The following is a 15,476-nucleotide window of genomic DNA, read 5'->3' as shown; positions in this document are numbered from 1 at the left end:
TATGTTACCTCATGCAGAACATTTCCCCCTTATAGTCCTTCATTTTCTCACTTCTAAAATAAGGAAACTGTTTTTAGGTGATCTCTGAAGGCCTTTCCAACTCGTTTTTTTTGTGAGGAAGATCAGCCCTGAGCTAACATCCATGCCAATCCTCCTCTTTTTGCTGAGGAAGACTGGCCCTAAGCTAACATCTGTGCCCATCTTCCTCCACTTTATATGGGACGCCGCCACAGCATGGCCTGACATGCGGTGCATCGGTGCGCGCCCGGGATCCGAACCCGGGTCGCCAGCAGCAGAGCACCCGCACTCAACCGCTAAGCCACGGGGCTGGCCCCTTCCCAACTCTTAATTTTTATGTTTCTATTTATAGATGGGGAAAGCCTTTACATATAAAAAAGGAAATACATTTAATTCATATGGTTTAAAAAACAATATCAAAAGGTGCACATTGAAAAGTCATGCTCCTATCACTGTCCCCATGGGCTTACGTTTATGGGTAACAACTTTTATTAGTATCTCAGGGATTCTTTGAGGGGTTCTTTATATAAATACAAGCAAATACATTCATATACATATATTCTCCCTTTATTATAAGATAGCACACGATAGACACTTTCTGCACCTTCCTTTTTTATTTTTTTTGGTGAGGAAGATCGGCCCTGAGCTAACATCTGCCAATCCTCCTCTTTTTGCTGAGGAAGACTGGCCCTGGGCTAACATCCGTGCCCATCTTCCTCCACTTTATATGGGACGCCGCCACAGCATGGCTTGACAAGCAGTGTGTCGGTGCGCGCCTGGGATCCGAGCCAGCAAAGCCCGGGTGGCGGCAGTGGAGTGCGCGCACTTAACCGCTTGCGCCACCGGCCGGCCCCCTCTGCACCTTCCTTTTTAAACTTGATATATTGTTTATATTAAGCTGGAGATGTTTCCCTATCAGTACTTATAGATTCCTTTTTCTGTAGTCCCTATAGATAAATATTTGGTGCTCTAGACTGAATGTCTGTGTCCTCCCAAAATTCATATGTTGAAACCTAATCCCCGATGTGCTGGTATTTGGAGGCAAGGCCTTTGGGAGGTGTTTAGGTCATGAGGGTGGATTAGTGCCCTTTAAGCTTTACAATCTAATATCTAGCAGATGCTAGTCTCCCCCTGTTGTTCTTCTTTGCCAGGGTTTTCTGTCCATTTGTGCTTATTTTTTCCATATGAGCTTTAGAATCCACTTGGCTGGCTCCCCTCATCCCATTTCCATGGATCCCCAAAGAATCTTGTATTTTTGACATATGTTAAATAAAGACACAATGTTTTCATGATGTTGAATTTCTTAGCCAAGAACAAGGTATAGTTTTCCATTTGTTCTTACTTTTGTGACCTTCAAGGTTGTTTTAGAATTTGAAGGTAGAATTTGAATTTGTTTACGTTTGATAGATTTGGAGAGGCAGAAGATTAGAGTGAATACATTTCTTGGAGGGAGAATAATTCCTGAGGCAGATATGAACTCAAAGACTTGGTAGTCTTTGGGGGCAGTAAAGAAACTAACTTGATAAGTGGAGGAAAAAGAAGCTAACAGTGCTGGCCATGTGCCAGGAACTATGCTAGGTGTTTTCACATACTATCATCCTTGACTGCGGGTCTGCTCAACCCCAGCGCTGGATAGCGCCAGATCAGGAATGAGCCTAGATGTCCACCTAGATACCCTGTAGGGTAATGAGGAGGCTCAAGCTGAAAGCAATATTTGATGAAGATCACAGCAGGCAGCAAAGTCTAGGGGCAGCAATAAATTAAATTCAAAGAGGGCAACAAGACTCAGTAATCTGAAAGAAAAGTGATAAAGGCTTATTTAGGGTAAAGTCCTTGCTTGCGGAGATAAAGGTATAAATAAAACAGAGATTTCTTTCCAGGGAGGACAAGCAATTTGAATTAAAGAATGAAAAATGTTCGGCTTTGCAGACACTGCCACCACTGCCACTGAGCCACAGTCAACCCCACTTTGCTCTTTGTTCAACCCCACTTTGTTCTTCCACATCGCTGTCCACGGCGAGCCCTCGGGCCCTCTCCTTTGAGCTGTTTGCAGACCAAGTTCCAAAAGCAGCAGGAAACTTTCATGCTCTGAGCACTGGAGAGAAAGGATTTAGTTATAAAGTTTCCTGCTGTCACAGAATTATTCCAGGGTTTATGTGCCAGTGTGGTGACTTCACATGCCACATTGGCACTGGCAGCAAGTCCACCTGCAGGAAGAAACTTGATGATGAGTGTTTCATCCTGAGGCATATGGGTCCCGGCTTCTTGTCCATGGCAAATGCTGGACCCAATACAAACGGTTCCCAGAACTGTTTTCATCTGCACTGCCAAGACTGAGTGGTTGGATGGCAAACATGGTCTTTGGCAAGGTGGCAGAGGGCATGAATACTGTGGAAGCCGTGGAGTGCTTGGTTTCAGGAATGGCAGGACCAAGAAGCTCACTATTGCTGACTGTGGACAACTCCAATAAATTTGACTTATGTTTTATCTTAACCTCCAGACATTCCTTCTGCAGCTCAGGAGAGCGCCTGCCACCCTATCTGCTCACTATATCCTCTAACCTTTGTGCTCTCACTGCAGCTCTTTGGGTTCCATATTCTCTCATTCCCTTCCAAGTTTAGGGGGATTGCAGAGTTAAGTTTATGATTATGAAATAAAAACTAAACAAAAAAAATGAAGAGTTTTGAGCCTGTACTATTGGAGAAAGATGGTACCTTGGAGGAGGAAAGCAAAATGAGTCTCATTTGAAGAGTTTAATGGGCAGAGGGGTACTTAAGTACCTTCTTCTAGGTCCTGTATGCACGTTTGTACAGATGGCAGAAGAGCAGACAAATCAGTTTTTAGTACACATGAAAAACAAAAAAAATCTAAATTTAAACCAAGACTTTGGGTTTCAATGTTTTACTAAATAATACATTACCTCACCTACTGTTTGCCTGTTGCAGGGAGAGGTGGGTTAGCTGGTTGGGAAAAGGAGCTCTCAGTCTCACATCCTACTGAAAGCCTTCTCAGGAGGTTGGGCAGGGGCATTTTTGAATTTATGCCCTTAAATAATCTGTAGGTGTTCTCTTACTCTAACTTGAAACTCTCAATTTCTCATTTCCTAGTTTTCCATCTCTTTGGGCTCAAGTATCAAACCTTTTTTTTAGACTCAAAAATGGTATAGCTTCTTCGATGATTCTGTTTTTGCCTGTCAAAGGACACCTCTGGATAAAACCGGAGTTTGTGCTCTTATGAACTCTGTTGTGTGAACTTCTCTGGCCTGGAGATGCAGACATGCGGGGGCAGGGAAAGTGCACCATGGAGCTGCAAGTCTATCTCACACGACCCACTCTGTGGGCTTATCAGTAAGGGATTGTTTTAAGCACAGTTGAGTCTAGATTTGCCTAACTATGTTGCTTTTTATTTGGGGGGATGGGTGGGTGAGGCAGAATAAAGGGAGTGTAAATGCCCAGATCCCACTTAAGGCCTCAATGGGTGGACCCTTCTTGGATTCAAGTCTTGCTTTAACCACAAGTGCTTATAAAATCTGTGCTCTTCCCTCCACACACTTTAGGGTTGGACTTTCGTTAAACTCTGCCATACTATACACAAGTATTCTTAAAGCTCCATTGTTAAGACTGGCTTGGGAGTAAGGGGTTGTCCCAAGCTGCCTTATATCGCAGACTTGGCATGTCCTTGGGAAGAGAAAAGAGAGAGCAAGCCCGGTGTTAGTTTGGGGATATTTCTACCTTGCAGTTACTCCATTTCCTGAGCTGCATAGGCATGGCTTCTAAGGGGATGTAACTCAACAGGGCGGAGTGGGGATGCAGGAAGGAGGAGGACAGAAGTCAGTATGCTAGGACTGAGCTTTTTTCCTCCCTTAGCTTTACCGAGATATAATTGACATAACATTGTGTAAGTTTAAGATGTACAAGATGATGATTTGATATACATATATATTGTGAAATGATTACCACAATAAGGTTAGTTAACATATACATTATCTCTACCTTGGATATTTCTTTTGTGGTGAGAACATTGAAGATCTACTCCTTTAGCAACATTTTTTTTTTTTTTTTGGTGAGATCAGCCCTGTGCTAACATCTGCCAATCCTCCTCTTTTTTGCTGAGGAAGACCGGCCCTGGGCTAACATCCGTGCCCATCTTCCTCCACTTTACATAGGACGCCGCCACAGCATGGCTCGCCAAACAGTGTGTCGGTGCGCGCCCGGGATCAGAACCGGCAAACCCCGGGCCACCGCAGCGGAGCGCGCACACCCAACCGCTTGCGCCACCAGGCCGGCCCCTGCAACTTTCAAGTATACAATACAGTATTGTTAACCATAGTCACCATGCTGTACCTTAGATCACCAGAACTTACTCATCTTCTAACTGAAAGTTCGTACCCTTTGACCACCTTCACCCATTCCACCCCCTCCACCACGCTTCCCCTTACCCCACCCCTGGCAACCACCAATTTACTCTGTTTCTATGAGTTTGGTTTTTTCAGATTTCACATATAAGTGAGATCATATAGTATTGGTCTTTCTATCTGATTTCTTTCACTTAGCATAATGCCCCTAAAGTTGAGCTCTTAATTTCTGTTCTGAAAGTGAGATGAGACTATCAGTTATCTTGAACAGTAACTGACACAAATACATGTAATAATGGTCAAATGAATTCTTGGAGAACCAAAGCTTGGTGAGTTAGGTCTAGAATTTTATGGGTTCACTGTTCTATGGTTTCCTTAAGGTACAGTATAACTTTAACACCTGCCTTGTGACTCTAGCTGCCTTAATAGGAAAGCAGAGGAAAAGACCCCAGAAATCTTTCACATGTGAGTCTATCTACCTGTTGTGCCAGGCTTTCACTTCTAAAAGGAAATCACCATGGAAGAAAGGGCAGTCAGTCATGTCTGAGAAGCAGCATGGTATAGTAAAAATAAAACAAGAATTTTGGGAGGCAAACCAAATGAGAAAAAAAATCCTAATTTTTCTATTTTCTACCTGTGCATTACTTTATCTAGAGTCTGCATTTTCTCATTTATAAAATGGAGATAACATCTACCTTTGCAGAGATTAAATGTGAAAGCATTTAGTAGCTGCTAAAAAAATGTACGGTAAGTGAAGTCCAATGTGTACTAACGCCCAACATTTTATTTATTTATTTATTTTAAATTTTTTGTTTATTGCAGTAACATTGGCTTATAACATTGTATAAATTTCAGGTGTACATCATTATATTTCTATTTCTGCATAGATTACATCATGGTCACCACCCAAATACTAATTACAACCCATCACCACACACACGTGCTGAATTATCCCTTTTCACCCTCCTCCCTCCCCCCTTCCCCTCTGGTAACCACCAATCCAATCTCTGTCTCTATGTGTGTGTTTGTTTTATTATCTACTACTTAATGAGGCAGATCATACAGTATTTGACCTTCTCCCTCTGACTTATTTCACTTTGCATAATACCCTCAATGTCCATCCATGTTGTCACAAATGGCTGGATTTCATCGTTTCTTATGGCTGAGTTGTATTCCATTGTGTATATATACCACATCTTCTTCATCCATTCGTCCCTTGATGGGCACTTAGGTTGCTTCCAAGTCTTGGCTATTGTGAATAATGCTGCAATGTACACAGGGGATGCCCAGCATTTTAATTTCCATGCTTGGTAATAAGACACTTAAGTTGAAGATTCTATATGATTTCAGCAGGTGTCAGAATTACTCAGAATAACGAACAGTAAGACAAAGCATAACTGTAGTGATTAGTTAAACACACTCAAATTAGTTAAACAATCTTTTTCGTATAAAAAATTTCAACATATACAGAAGTAGAAAGAATAGGAAAAACCCCCAAGCACCCATCATCCAGCTTCTACAATTATCATCCGACCTTTCTTATTAACTTCATATTGTCACAATTTATACCATTTCACAACTCCAGATTACTCTAAAACAAATCCCAGATATATCATTTCCTCTTAAATATTTCAATGTCTAAGATTCTCATTTAAAAAGCTTAACCATAACATTATCATAACAAAACATCACAGTTCAACAAAAGTAACACGATTCCTTAGTATCATTAAACATCCAATCAATCACAAGAGTGTAACACTAACTTACAGCCCATTAATGAGGTTACACCTGCATTTATATACCACTTATTTCAACTCAGGAGACAGAAGGATTCCAAATTCCAAGCCACTCCTGAGATGCAAATTAAAATTTGGGGGTATTAAACCAAGTGAAAGATTTCCCAAGTCACCTGCCATGCCTAAAGAGTTCATTGTTTCCAAATCGTGCAGGAACTACACAGACGATATGTTGGTTGCAGTTAATTTGAAGAAAGACATTATTAATAGTTATAATTTTTTTGGATGGATCTTTATGAATCTGTGGAAAACTAGAGATACACCGTCTTAGTCAACTCAGGCTGCCATAACAAACTACCATAGACTGAGTGGTTTAAACAACAGAAATTTATTCCTCACAGTTCTAGAAGCTGGGGAGTCCAAGATCAAGGTGCTGGCCGATGTGGTTCCTGCTGAGAGCTCTGGTCCTGGCTTGCAGACAGCCTCCTCACTGTGTCCTCACATGGCTTTTCCTCTGTGCTCCAGCTAAGAGACCTCTCTGTCTTCCTCTTCTTATAAGGCCACTAATCCCATCATGAGGAACCTACTCTCATGATTTAATTTAACCCTAATTACCTCCCAAAGTTCCCATCTCCAAATACCATCACATTAGGGGTTAGGGGTTATGGATTTTGGTGATTCACATGTAGTCCATAGCAAATCTACAAATTTATAAAATGATTAAAAAATTTGAAAAGCCAGTAAGCTAGCATGCCACATCTAACTCTTATCCTTTCCCTAAGTTAATTTGGTTCTAAGTAACGGAGATCATCATTTCTAGAAATCTTTCTTCACACTCTAACACAACCCCCAGCGCAGGTGGAACCCACAGCCCTAATATCTCTACTTTCCCCCTCCCTGTGCCACCTCAGCACTGAAGCGATATTAAATAAAAATCATTTTCAGCTCCTATCATATTAGGGGAAATTTTGAAGAAATGAATAATTTCCTCCCTCTTACAAGGTTGATTCTCTGCAATTCAAACAAAGGCTGAAGGATCTTTTTAGATCTGCTAGGCTTGCAAATTTGCCCAAAAAAAAAAAAAAAAGTGTAGGTGGAGCAGTTTGTAGTCATTCTTGGCCCGTTTCCAGGTTTGCTAGCTGCTTCAGCTGCATAAGCAACCATGTGTTGACTAGTTGTGGGTGTGTAGCTGCAGGAGCTGCAGCACAGAATTTCTGTATCCTGAACAAATTCTGAAAACTGAACCTCATTTCCCCCAATTTAACCAACTGATTTTGTTATTGATCCTGAAAATATTAGGTAGGACTTGAAATAATCTGCCATGCAAAAACTGGCAGGGAAAAATCTAAGAATTTGGTAACATTCGGGTCTATCAGCAATGCTGTGGAGAAACATTTGGTATGCGGAGGGCAATATGGCAATACCTTTCAAAATTAAAAATTCACTTATGCCTTTTTGCAGAGCAATTCCACTCCGGGAACTAAGATGAGACGTACTTAAATATACAAGAAAAGAAGATGTGTGTACAAAGATACTCATCCAAGCACTAAACAGAATACAAAAGATCAGAAACTCAATGTCTTTCAATTGGATAATGATTGGTTAAATAATCTGCAGGGATAAGAAAAATGATACATTTTATACCTTTATATGAAAAAGCCCAAGATGTCTTAAATGCAAAGTGCAGAAGAATGTATATGGTATCCTCCCTGTTCTATAAAAATGGGGAAAAATAAGAATATTTATTCTTACATGTGTAGGAATGAAAAAAACTCTGGAAGAATACAAAAGAAAATAAGAGTAGAGGTTACCTTGGGGGTGGGAACTATATAGATGGAAGACAGATGATGTTTAAAAAGTTTTTTGCACCAGTGGATAGATTATCTACTCAATTTTTAAAAATCTGGCTGGAAGCCACAACCAACCAACAATTATTAAATGCCCACTGCCTTAAAATAGAGTAAGAAAATAAGGTTGCCCAAATGCAGCCTTAACTCTGGGGTATAAAATAGGAGATTGAGTGAAGCGGCTGTGCCTAACTAATTCCTGGAAATCAAAGTGCCGCTTTGGGGATTTTGAGATCAGTGACTTTGCCCAAGAATTTCACTTGCTTAGAACTCAGAAAAGGGAGGAGACAAAGACAGAAGACATCATACTCCTGCAATCAATTTAAAATTCTCCAGCACTCTCTCTGCCAAAAATGCATACATTATTCATCTGTAAATCTAAAAACATGCAGGAGGAAACCAGTAATTGTGTTGTGGTGGAATATTTTTCCTTCATGTTAAAATGCTATTCTAACAGTAAATAAACTGTTTTAATAAACCTACTAGGGAAAAGTCCTCCTCATCGATTACAGTGGATTACTTTAAATTTTGAGGTGATACTGCTGCTTTCCAAAAGGTGTGTAAATCAACCAGTAGAAATTATCTTTCATTCCAAGTTTTAATGACCTTGCCTGGCAAAGCCACCTTGGTCTTTTCCCTTAGAATTTTAAGCGACTGAAACTGCACTGTAAACAGTGAACATTATTATATAACACTCCAGTTTTGCCCAAGGTGAAGGACCCATACCACTCAAGATGGTGATACTCAAGACGGTTCTAGGCAGTACATGAAACAAGCGGCAAACAACACATCACATAGTGAGTTATTCCCGTTTCTCTTCCAAGCCTTCAGATTCAAAGCACTTGGCTGACAAGAGTATCTAGCTAGGTTTTAATAACTCACTTTGTTTTCATTATACTAAATTTTTACAGTTACCATCTTGACTTTTTTCTTATTGCCAGAGGTCTAGAACGCAAATATATGTCTGGATTACCCACCCTCATAGAAGCACAACACACAGGAGAGTGCAGGCGCTGCTACACATGTTCCAGAAACCCCTTGGTCACAAAAATTCAATGGTCTTTTTTCAGGGCTTATCTTTCCTTTTTTTTTTTTGTGAGGAGATCAGCCCTGAGATAACATCTGCCAATCCTCCTCTTTTTGCTAAGGAAGACCGGCCGTGGGCTAACATCCATGCCCATCTTCCTCCAACTTTATATGGGACGCTGTCACAGCATGGCTTGCCAAGCGGTGCGACGGTGTGCACCCGGGATCTGAACCGGCGAACCCCGGGCTGCTGCAGCGGAGCGCGTGCACTTAAACGTTTGCGCCACCGGGCCGGCTTCGGGCTTATATTTCCTTGACTCAAATTCTCCCCACAGGCTTCCGCAAGAGACACTTGGCTCTCCACTAACGGTGTAGTGCACTGCATAAACTGGAGTCAAGCTGGTTTTAAATGCTGGTTCTTTGTCTTGCTGTGAGTCCTCAGTCACTCTACCAAATGAGGCTAAAATGGCTACCCTGGAATTTGAGGGGAATAAATGAGATAACAAATGTAGAGCAGCTGGCACACAGTTTAATAGGTGCTCACTAAGTGCTGATTTCCTCCCCTCCCTTTACTTCTCTCCTTCTCTGTCCTCACTACTCTAGTTTTCTATGTTCTCTCTCAGTGATCTCACTCACTCTCATGGCTTTAATTATTATCCTTATGTGGATAACTTCTAATTTCCTATTACCATTTCTGATCTTTTTTTCAGAGTACCAAATCTTAAGTTCTGTATCTGTTTATTAATTCCACCTTGATGTTCTGGCATGATCTTAAACTCAACATGTAAAAAACAGAATGTCATGTTTCTCCAAATCTGCTTCTCCTGTTGGTTTTCTTTTTTCGTTCATGGTACCACTTATTACCTCCATCGCTCTGGTTCAAAATCTCAATCATCCTAACTCCTTCCCCCTTTCCCATCACACTGAATCAGACATCAATAAAACTTTATATGGCATTTCAATAGCTTACAAAAGGTTATAAATGGAAGAATGTCAGTTTTATCAACCCCACGCCCCAGGTGAGAAAAATGAAATTAAGACAAGTTAGGCGATATGCCTAGGTCATATACCTAGACAGTCGTTAGAGCCTAGATAAAAACCAGTAAAGTCTTGAACTTGGGGCTCCTCACCCCAACTGCCATGCTCTTTCACCTTCCCACACTGCCTCAAGTTCTGCAGTATTTTTTGCATCTGTCTCTCCTCTCCTTCACCATTGCCATTCTCAGAATTCAGGCCTACCTTATCTTTCACATTCGTAATGCATATATGGAAAGGTTGGCTTAGTTAGCAAGGTAGTAGCTGGTACTGTGTATCCAGCATTGCCCAGGAAGATTTTTTCTAACTTGTTAACTCCAGCAAATTTTTTTAAACGACGAAATATACACTATACATACTGAAATGTACACCCACCCCAAAACCTACAGCTCAATGAACCACAAAGTGAACACTCATGTAATTGCTACTCAGGTCAAGAAACAGAACATTGCCAGCACCCCAGAAGCCCCCTTGTACCTGTCTAAGCATTACTCCCCCACCCAAAGCTAACCATTGCCTTTCTTTTCTTTATGGTTTTTACCACCTAGACATGTATCCCAAACTCTAGTTTGGTTTTGTGTTTTTTGAAGTTTGAATTTTCCAAAGCGGCTATACCAATATACATTCCCAACTGCAATGTATGGTTTCAGTTGTTTCAACTCTTGGCTGACACGTGGTATTTTCTGTGTTTTCTATTTTAGCCATTATTGTGGCTGTACAGCAGTATCTCATTGTGGTTTTAATTTGCATTTCCCTAATGATTAAAGAAATTGAGCACCTTTACATGTTTACTGGCCACTCAGATACCCTCTTTTGTGAAGTCACTACTCAAGTCTCTTACCTATTTTTATATCAGGTTGTCTTTTTTAAATTGATTTATGGGAATCTATAAACTCTAGGTAGGAGCAAAGCAGACATATTTCTATTGTAGAAATGGATGCATTTGACTGATGCTGTTAGAATACCACTAAATCTCCTTACTCTGGTCTCAAATTCACTAATGAACCTTCTGGGAGTAATGTAGTCAACTTCATGTATTCTCTCTAAAATAATGTAGACTCGTTGTATAGGGAATTTACTAGATATTGGAAATATAATGGCAAAAAAAGTGAATAGGAACAATAGCCTTGGAATGAGACCTGTATTGGAATCCTACCTCTAACATTTACCAGTTTGGTGACTTTAGGTGAGTTATTTAACCTATTTCAGCCTCAGTTTCCTCGACGGAAAAATGGGGCTAATAATACTTGTTTATTTACAGAGTTGTTGTGAGGATTAAATGAGACAATATATGTAACAGGCTTTGCACAGTGGCTGGCACACAGGAAGCATTTAATAAACGGTAACTAATATAAATTTGGTTATTTCCATGTAGCCTTCCATTTTCATATGGAGGGAGAAATTGAGCAGATATCCATTCTTCTCTTAGCCATTACAGTTCTCATTATAAAGTGAAAAAAGGCATTTGGATTTAGATAAGTCTTCTGAGAACTTGGTCCTCCTGACTCCTTCATCTGAGTGCCTCTAGAGCAGTTCTTCAAAAATTATCTATGGAGAAAGATCATAGACATTTTTTTTTTTTTTTTGGTGAGGAAGATCATCCCTGAGCTAACATCCATGCCAATCCTCCTCTTTTTGCTGAGGAAGACTGGCCCTGGGCTAACATCCGTGCCCATCTTTCTCTACTTTATATGGGATGCCACCACAGCATGGCTGACAAGCGGTGCCTCAGTGCGCGCCGGGGTTTCCAAACCCAGGCCGCCAGCATCGGAGCACGTACACTTAACTGCTACACCAGGGGGCTGGCCCCCTCACAGACAATTTTATAAAATATGAAAATAAATTACTACGAAAGGGAAATAAAAAAAGAAAAAACAGATACAACAATATGAGACCCAAATTTTTATTAGATCCACAGACATACAGTGTTAAATTGCTATAAAAGTTTTTAAAATCTTACTCTCAATTTCTGTAAATGCCTTGTCACGTACCAATAACAAAGGGTATGCAGACTGGCATTGCCCTGTGGACCATACTTTTCGTGACACTGCTGTAGAGCACTGACAAAAATCAGACTTCTGATTCTGAAGGGCTGAGGTCAGAGCCTGAAATGTGGAGACTCAACTAAAGGGTTGCTCTTGTTCCCGAGTCACCAGTTGGCCACCTAGTGGCCTTCTTCTAGCCTCAAGCACAACGTTGTGTCACTCTCTAGTTCAAAAAGCATCCACTGTTTCCTTTGTCCCTAGGGTAAAATCCCAATCCTTTAATAGGCTGGTTTCACACAACTTTTTTAGTCCGATTTTCCACTGCTCTATTCCACTAGACCACACTGTCCAATATAGGAGCAACTAGCTGCATGCAGCTATTGAGCACTTGAAATGTGGCTTATTTGAGAACTGAAATTTTAATCTTAACTTTAACTTTAAATAAAAAATCTGATATATAACTGAATTACTGGAAAACTTTATTTTTTTATTGTGAGGAAGATCAATCCTGAGCTAACATCCATGCCAATCCTCCTCTTTTTGCTGAGCAAGACTGGACCTGAGCTAACATCCGTGCCCATCTTCCTCAACTTTATGTGGGACGCCACCACAGCACAGCCTGACAAGCGGTGCGTTGGTGAGTGCCCGGTATCTGAACCCAGGCCACCAGCAGTGGAGCACACGCACTTAACTGCTAGACCATGGGGCCAGCCCCTGGAAAACTTTTATGTTTGCAATGACTTGGGTATGTGAATCTACTTTTCAACTGTAAATTTTATGAAACCAAGTACTGAGATGTGCTATAAGTGTAAAATACACACCAGATTTCAAACAGTTACTTAGTAATGAGAAAAAGAATGTAAAACATTTAAAAATATTTAATACTTTTAAATATTGATCACATATGAAATGATATTATTTTGGATATATTGGGTTAAATAAGACATGTTATTAAAATTAATTTCAACTGTTTTCTTTTTAAACGTTACTACTATAAAATTACATATGTGGCTTGTGTTATATTTATATTGGACAGTGCTGGCCTAGACAACCATGCCCCCAACTTAGGAAGTGCTCTTGATCCCTCCCTTTCTCTCACTTATGTTTGATTCTCTAGCAATACAGGTCTGGTCTAGAAATATATCTTCAATCCATCCACTTTATCTCTACTGCTACTATCCATGTTACTCCATTCCTTAAAACCCTTCAGCGGCTTCTAGAGCACTTAAACTTACCAAGGCTGCAGACTTCATCTTCTACCATTCCTTGCCTTGCTCTCTAGATTTTAGCCGCACTGCGCTCCTTGCTAAACACAACTCTCACCTTAGGTTTTGCCCTGCTATTCCCTTTGTTCTTGAATACTACTCTTAACTTATTCCCATTCAGGTTTTAGCAAGCACCTTCTCAGTGAGGCCATCTCTGACCAACAACCAAAATTTTGCCTGCTCTCTCCCCAGAGAAAAGCTTTATCCAAAAATCCTTTTACTTTCTTCATGGAACATATTATGGAATATTATCTTTCCTTTTTTTTCGTAAAACTTGTTTAGTCTGTTCCCTCCACTAGAAACAGGAGCAGCAATTTTATTGTTCTTGTTGCTGCCTGATCAATTCCAGTGTGAACAGATGAATGTTCCTTAAACAACTTAAATGAAGGAATATCTAATCGCCTACTAGACATACCCGCTTGGTTGGCTCACAAGCACTTCAAATACTACATGGTCAAAACAGAATCTTCTTTCCTTAACACGTATTCCTTTTCCCTTGTTTCTCAATGAAGACATTACCATCCTCCCAGCTGCTCCCCCAACGAACTTGGGAGTCATCTTCAACATCTCCCTCTCAATCAGTCCCTCATCCAGTCAACCAAATCACCAAGCTCTCAACAACCACTTTGGTCATATTCTTCACTCCTATTTGCCACTATCTCAGTCCAAGTCATCACTCGCTCACAGATTATCGTTTTCTCCAAACTGTTTTCCACGCCTCTGATTTCTGCATAACAGTGATCAGTCTAAAATGCAAATTCAATCTCATGATGCTTCTATGTAAAATCTTTCAATGGCTTTCTCTTCGCTCTCAAAAGCTAATTTCTGCACATGGCATTCAAGGCCTTCACAACTAGACCTCTTCAGGAACATCTGTAGGTACTCCAGAAACAGCATTATCCTCTTCACCCAACAACCTCTCCTGAGTTTGCCTCCTAACCTTTGCACTTACTACTTCCTCTGTCTGGAAGGCCCTTCCCCAGGTCCCTTATTAAAGCTAATGCTTCTCCAGTCCCATTCCATTCCTCCCTCCCAGGTGAGTAAAGGACTCCTCCTGTATGAGACTTCACAGTATTCAGCAGTTTACCCTCATTATACTACTGATGATGCCTGTTGACTTGTCTGCACTCTACAGCGTAAGATCAATGAAGGCAAGGACTCTACAGCAACCAGCTGAATGTTCACTCAAACTCCCTTTTAAACTATATAACATCAAAAAATGACAAATTTTTATCAACTGAAGCAATGAAAATATAAAATCAAAAGAAAACACAGAATATGGCTCCCATGCCATTTACTTTGCTTCTATTTTAGGCACAATACTTTAAAAAGTTACACAAAGACTGCAAATCTTTACTATATCAATACTACAAAAGGATAAGGAGAGACAAAGATTACTTATCTGAGGCCACACAAAATCAGTGGGCAACGAGGATTTCATTTAAGCTTGTCAGCTCCCTGGATTAAACTTTTGGTTCTGTCTCAGATATTCTCAACTCCAATATATCGGATGCCAAAAAGTGCACGATTAGCAGGCTGGGGAATTCATTCCCAGGCTCCTCTGTTAAAAACATATCAGACTGTTGGGCATTATAGCAAATCATCCCATGTAACTTAAATTCATAAGGCTCTTACTTTGCAAATCCCCGTCTCCAAATAAACTTTTGCTACTTTCTAAAATACAACACAACAAAAATCTTGACATTGCAGTCAAGAAAAAACAGATTTCTACCTCTGCGGTGACAGTAATCCAAGGGAATGCAACGAGCATTATTAGGATCTACGAAGCACAAGACAGCACCAGAATGTTAAGGAAAAATAAAAACGCTACAGGAATATGTACGTCTTCGTTATAAACCTGACTGCTCAGTTTATGCGAAGCGGAGAACGCCCATCCTCCGTTCTCCCCTTGTACCTCAACAGCGACTCTCGTCCCAGTCTGCCTAGTTGAATCTAGGACCACTTAAGTTAAATTCTAGCTTACTGGCTGCCCTTCCGTCTCCAGGACTCGGCTAGGCGGCTCAGCTTAATTTCGAAGGAGTCCGGATTCCCGGTCTCTCAGCGGTCACGTCGGGGAGATACGGAGTTTAGCTGCCGCACTTCAGCGCCCCAACTCCCACGCCCGCGGAAAGAGGCGGGAAGGCTCGGCGGCCAGCCGGGCCGCTCCGCCGCGCACATGGCCGGCCGCAGCTCCCACCCCCCGTGCCGCG

General features: G+C 41.0%; 1 protein-coding gene and 1 pseudogene across 1 annotated transcript in view; one reads left to right on the top strand and one right to left on the bottom strand.

Moving 5' to 3' along the window:
* Nucleotides 1-15,426, bottom strand: part of USP8 (ubiquitin specific peptidase 8) — a 91,530-nt gene extending 76,104 nt beyond the window's left edge. The window contains exon 1 of the mRNA XM_087427096.1: nucleotides 15,251-15,426. The gene's annotated coding sequence lies outside the window, so the exon portion shown is untranslated. The remainder of the gene's footprint in view (nucleotides 1-15,250) is intronic.
* Nucleotides 2,173-2,488, top strand: LOC101405729 (peptidyl-prolyl cis-trans isomerase A pseudogene; annotated as a pseudogene).
* Nucleotides 15,427-15,476: the final 50 nt, after the last annotated feature.

The sequence above is a fragment of the Ceratotherium simum genome, chromosome 3 (genome assembly GCF_057802395.1).
Source record: "Ceratotherium simum simum isolate JZ-2026a chromosome 3, ASM5780239v1, whole genome shotgun sequence".
Classification (NCBI taxonomy): domain Eukaryota; kingdom Metazoa; phylum Chordata; class Mammalia; order Perissodactyla; family Rhinocerotidae; genus Ceratotherium; species Ceratotherium simum.
This window is presented reverse-complemented; position numbering and strand designations above follow the sequence as displayed.